Source organism: Haliotis rufescens, unplaced genomic scaffold (genome assembly GCF_023055435.1).
Source record: "Haliotis rufescens isolate VD_foot unplaced genomic scaffold, xgHalRufe1.0.p SCAF_2, whole genome shotgun sequence".
Classification (NCBI taxonomy): domain Eukaryota; kingdom Metazoa; phylum Mollusca; class Gastropoda; order Lepetellida; family Haliotidae; genus Haliotis; species Haliotis rufescens.
The window spans coordinates 53,876,482-53,882,481 of record NW_025963890.1 but is presented as its reverse complement, the minus strand read 5'-3'; positions in this window follow the sequence as shown (position 1 = coordinate 53,882,481).

Genomic DNA, 6,000 nt, shown 5'->3' with positions numbered 1-6,000 from the left:
GTGAGTGAGTATGGTTTTACGCCGCTTTTAGCAATATTCCGAAATATCACAGCGGAGGCACCAGAAATGGGCTTCACACATTGTACCCATGTCGGGAATCGATCCCGAGTCTTCGGTGTGACGAGCGAACGCTTTAACTACTAGGCTCCCCGACCGCCCGGACATTGCAGTCATAGAAATATAACCACAAAACATGAGTCAATAGAGCAAGTGTTTTCGCTGTGACAAGTCAGTTAAATAAGCAGATGCCTGTTACCTTTTGGAAATGGACAGACTTGAGGAACGTGTAGTGGTCAAATGCTTGCAGAAAAAGGGCTTAACACCAAAAGCCACCCATGAAGATATGAGTACAACACTAGGGTTGGTTGGTTGGTAGGTTTGTTGTTTAACGCCGCACTCAGCAATATTCCAGCTATATGACGGCGGTCTGTAAATAATCGAGTCTGGACCAGACAATCCAGTGATTGACATCATGAGCATCGATCCACGAAATTGGGATCGATGACATGCATCAACCAAGTCAGCGAGCCTGACCACCCGATCCCGTTAGTCGCCTTTTACGACAAGCATAGTCACCTTTTACGGCAAGCATGGGTTGCTGAAGACCTATTCTACCCCGGAAACAACACTAGGGAAAGATGCCCCTTCCTATGCCACCGTGGAGAAGTGAGCAGCAGCGTTTACCCTAACAGGGAGAGTCTTGAAGACGACCCCGTCCTGGAAAGCCTGCCACCTCAGCAACACCAACAATGATCCAGAGATTCCACGATATACTGAGGACCGATCGGCGAAAGACTGAGCGTCATATTGTTAGTTCTGCAGGCATTTCCCGGGATAGAGTACATTCCATTATCACAAACGCTTTGGAAAAGAAGAAACTCGTAAACTCTAAGGATAAGCTCTGATTGATATGTTGGTTGATTTGTTGTTTAACGCCGCACTCAGCAATATTCCAGCTATATGACGGCGGTATGTAAATAATCGAGTCTAGACCAGACAATCCAGTGATTGACATCATGAGCATCGATCCACGAAATTTGGATACGATGACATGCGTCAACCAAGTCAGCATGCCTGACCACCCGATCCCGTTAGTCGCCTTTAACGGCAAGCATGGGTTGCAGTATCAGCTCGTTGGCATCCAAAGCTTTAGATATCTGACCATAAACGCACCAGGCACGAAATGCCTTGTGATAATCTAACTCTGTTTGAAGCTGATCCAGAAAGATTCTTGCAACGATTTGTGATTATGGATGAAATCGGGGTTCGCCACTTCCAAACAACAATCAATACAATGTAAGAATTTGAAGAATCATGAAGGCAAAGACTGTCCCATCAGCTGGGAAGGTTATGCCCTCCGTTTTCTGGGATGCAGAGAGGTCATCATGGTGTACGATATAAACGGAGCATATTATGCTCTTCCACCACGACAATGCGCCAGTTCATAAATCAGACAGAACAGTGACTCCAATCCACGGGTGTGATTTTGAACTTATTCAGTACCCACCTTATTCTCCTGATCTCTCTTCATCAGACTTCCATCTGTTCCCAAACAGGAAGAAAGCTTTTGGCAGAACCCATTGCAACTCGAACGACGACGGCATCGCAGCTGTGGAGAGCACCGTGGACAGCCACGAGAAGTAATTCTGGGAAACTGGGTAAACATTTTAATGTCTTTAGGTAAGGTCTTTCCATGTGAGTCTCAAAAGATCCGGGTTAGCATTGATCTTCAGCAACCCATGCTTGTCGTAAGCGGCGACTAACGGGATCGGGCTCGTCCACTTGGTTGACGCATGTCATCATCGTATCCCAATTGCGTAGATCGATGCTCATGATGTAAATCACTGGATTGTCTGGTCCAGACTCGATTATTTACAGACCGCCGTCATATAGCTGAAATATTGCTGAGTGCGGCGTTAAACAACAAACAAAACACCATCGTAATGTACAAGACAGTGATGTTACCGTAATATTGAAACAAGCGTCGTAAAATCCCACTTCGGCCTTTCACAAAAAAAATGGATAAAGCTCTGGGTTTGGTTTGTTGTTTAACGCCGCACTCAAAAATATTACAGGTATATGACGACTATAATCGAGTCTGGACCAGACAACCCAGTGATTGATATTGTGAGCAATACTTTAACGCTGTCGGGGTACGATGGCACTGAGCCCGACGACCCGATCCATTTGATCGCTTCTTAATTCTAACAGCATTTTTGTTGCTGGGGACCAATTCTAACTATCACCGGGGTATTAGAGGGTTAGACTAACACTTAGCCTATGAGAACATTTCTTTAGAAACTAGACTTGGTTTAGTTTGATTTAGACTTGCCTGGGCTTTTAAAAAAGAGTCAGTGAATACTTTAAAGTCACTTATCCACGCCTTACCACCCTGCCCAGGGAGCGGAAGGTCGGTGGTTCGATCCCCAGCTGCGTCAAACAAAAAGGCGTTAAAAGATGGTACCTGGCGCTTGGCATCATGGGGAGAAAAGACTGGAGCCAGTTTACTGTGTCTAAGTGGGGTTTCCATGTTAGGCTGCGGCATGGTACCTCAGTGCTCGAGCACTATGTATAACCGGCATTAGACTGGACTAGTTACTTGCGGCCACATAAACTTACGCACACTCGTACTTGCACGTCGCTAAATAAGGGCAATAATCTTGAACGCGACGTTAAAACTCACTTCTGAGTCATCGTTACTATGAACAACCTTAACATATGCGCCTATCGTGATCTCCCTGCGTTATACAATCTCTCTGTTTATACCAAATATGGAAACCGCTATGGTCATTGGTGGTTCGCTCGGAGAAATATTATAGCCTTCAAGTAAAACGCTCTGACGGTATTCGAGTACTCGGAGCACAGTTCGGGTATACATATCTATAGATGGATTCGAGTTTTACGTCCAGGACTTCAGTACCAGCGGAGGTAACTCAGATCTTATGTGAGTGAGTGAGTGAGTTGGGTTTAACGCCGCTTTTAACAGTTTTCCAGTTATATCGCGGCTTGTCAGCTTAATGTGGGAGGAAAGCCCCAAGAGATGCAGGTCTCAGACGTTTACCTCTTCGGTGAAACCCACGACCACGGGTATGGTGCTGACAAACCTAGAAACATAATTGGGGCAAACTGGGATTCAAAACCACAGTCATAGGTTTCTGGCGTGCCCAAGGGACGCAACTCTGCACAGCGAATCGCGGCACCTTAGACGACTGGGCCACCCGTGCCCCCAGATCTTATGTGATGCTAAGTCTTAGATATATGAAGAAATAAAGAGACGAAATGTCGACAGTATGAAAAATTACTGTTTAACTCTGTTAAATTCTTCTACAGAGCCTATCTGCAAGTCACATAATTCAGATGTTAACGCGCGTTAGTTTGTATTATATGGAGTTGTGTCCCTTGGTTATCGCATAATGTCTTCGTGCTTGTTACCGCGGTCACCGCTAAATATTTTCGATGTCACGCCTGTAGAGGACCAATTTGACTAGCCGGACCAATTTTTCTAATCAATATTAAAAAATCTCGCAACGTTTTCATAAATATTATTTTATTATATATAATGATAAACAGCGACTAAAATATGCTATCTGAGAGTCTCTGATTTAAAGAAGTCGACAGCATGCTGAAAGCGAAGTGACCAATCCATAATGGCTGATATCGTAGCCCGAACATTAAAATGGGGCTACTGATCGACCCGTTAGAAAAGTGTGCCCATGTGCCATGTAGGATTTTAAATTCTACATCTCCTACTGGCTACTAATCATAAAGCATTGTTGCCAATCCCTTCCTTAATCACTCATTTCCAAATATGTATACCTTACGTTTAATCGAAAGTGAATTTTGAATAAGGATTCCTGACCGAAAACAAAAAACGGTACGGGTTTTGGAAAACAAGATGGCGGCCCCCACGCAACAGCTTCCGGTTTTTGCAGAGATCTGGGTGTGATAAGGTTAATCAAGGGTGTACTTTTCCGTAATAGCGAAACAATTAGTCAGAACTGAATGGCACCCCCTGGTTGTGACTAACTTGGTGTGACTAACTCATAGCCGTGAGGGGGTCCAACATTCTGTTCTCATGACCCTGCAGGGCGTCCTCGTGACTGACGGACCCCTCGCAGCTCACGGCTAACTAAATCTGATTTCAGTAAAAAAGATTTTAACTTGCTTTAGACGTTTAATTAAAAAGAAATAGCCCTAACAAACCCGATCACCTCGCCTTTCGCCGTTATTAGTCACCACATTCCTTTATCAACGAGAGAACCATTCTCGGTAATTTGAAAACAGTGACTTTATTTACTGTCCTCGAGAATTAGCGAATAAGGCACGAATGAGTCCGGCACGATTTCCTGCGTTCGTGACCACTCGTGTCCACTCGGAACACACCTCACATTGAGAGCGACTGGTAACGAAAGAAGTTTCAGTCCGTCAACAGTTTGGTCCTCGACATGTTGTGATAAATACACACCGTATTTACTTATGCCATATGTCGGTCCGAAGCCAGGACAGGGATTAGTGTGAATGTATTATGTCAATTACACGCCAACAACTATTTCAACATGTTTCGGTATGTGCCAATTACGCATATAGAATCTACTCAGACTTTGAATGGTACGTTTCATTTGCCACTTCCCATTTTGGGGGTGAATCATACATATTAGCTCAAAAGCCAACACCTTGAGGACTTTTTTTTCAAAATGGGCAATAACGTCAGTTGGAATTCATTTAAGTGTCTGAATTTACTTCGCGTATGATTCATACGTTATAAAAAGAGTGCACTAGATAATCGACGTCGAGTACACGCACACCGAGTGCGGTCGGGTAGCCCAGTGGTTAAAGCGTTCGCTCGTCACGCCGAAGACCCGGGTTCGATTTCCGACATGGGTACAACATACGAAGCCCATTTATGGTTTCCCCCGCCGTGTTATTGCTGGAATATTGCTAAAGGCGGCGTAAAACAACACTCATTCACTCACTCTGCGCTCTGGTTCCATGTCAGAGGATGCGGTAGGTACATATTTGACGTACGTACGATGTAGTTACTGTATATATATTATGAGCGCTTCGTGAAGTATTTTGGCAATCCACAGATGGCTGAATCAATAATATTACATCAACAGGCTGGCAGCCTGTAAGTGTTCGAGTCAGGACCAGACAAACCAGTTGGTTATAGTGTGAAAACAATCAGCTCTGCTAGGGTACGACAGAAAAAGGCAACAAGATCTGAGTTTGTTTGTTTGTTGTTTAACGCCGCAATCAGCAATATTCCAGCTATATGACGGCGGTCTGTAAATGATCTAGTCTGGACCAGACAATCCGTGATTGATATCATGAGCATCGATCCACGCAATTGATATATGGTGACATGCATCAACCAAGTTAGCGAGCCTGACCATCCAATCCAGTTAGTCGCCTCTTACGACAAGCATAGTCGCCTTTTACGGCAAGCATGGGTTGCTGAAGACCAATTCTAACCTGGATCTTTTGTCTTTCTTGGTGGTCATCGAGGTGGTCATCAACCCAGAAGCCGTTGTGGTCAAGCGATGTCTACTGTAGTCGGCTACTGCGACAAACAAGGGCACTGTTGACTCAATCTTCCACGGAATTACAGTAAAAAGGAAAAAAATACGAATGCGCGTCTGTGGACTGCGGACTCGCGTTAAATCGGATAAAGGGAGATAACCGAGGTTCCGCTATCAGGCATAAAATTAAAAAGAATATATACTCTGTAACGGGCGGATACAGATTTTTGCAAAAAGAGGGATGCATTTTGTGATTTGACAATTCGTATTTGGTAGAGGTGTCATTTTCATGAAAACATATTACCAAACGAGAACGTTATAGTTTTGTATACCCGATCGCCGTTGAATGTTGACTATTATTGACGGATTATTTGTGTTTCAATATTGGGTGTGGATGGGTGGTGCATGTGTCAAAGAATATCTGTTATACAGGTATCTGTTTATGTGAAACGGAATACAATTTAGAGGGCAGGACCTCTAT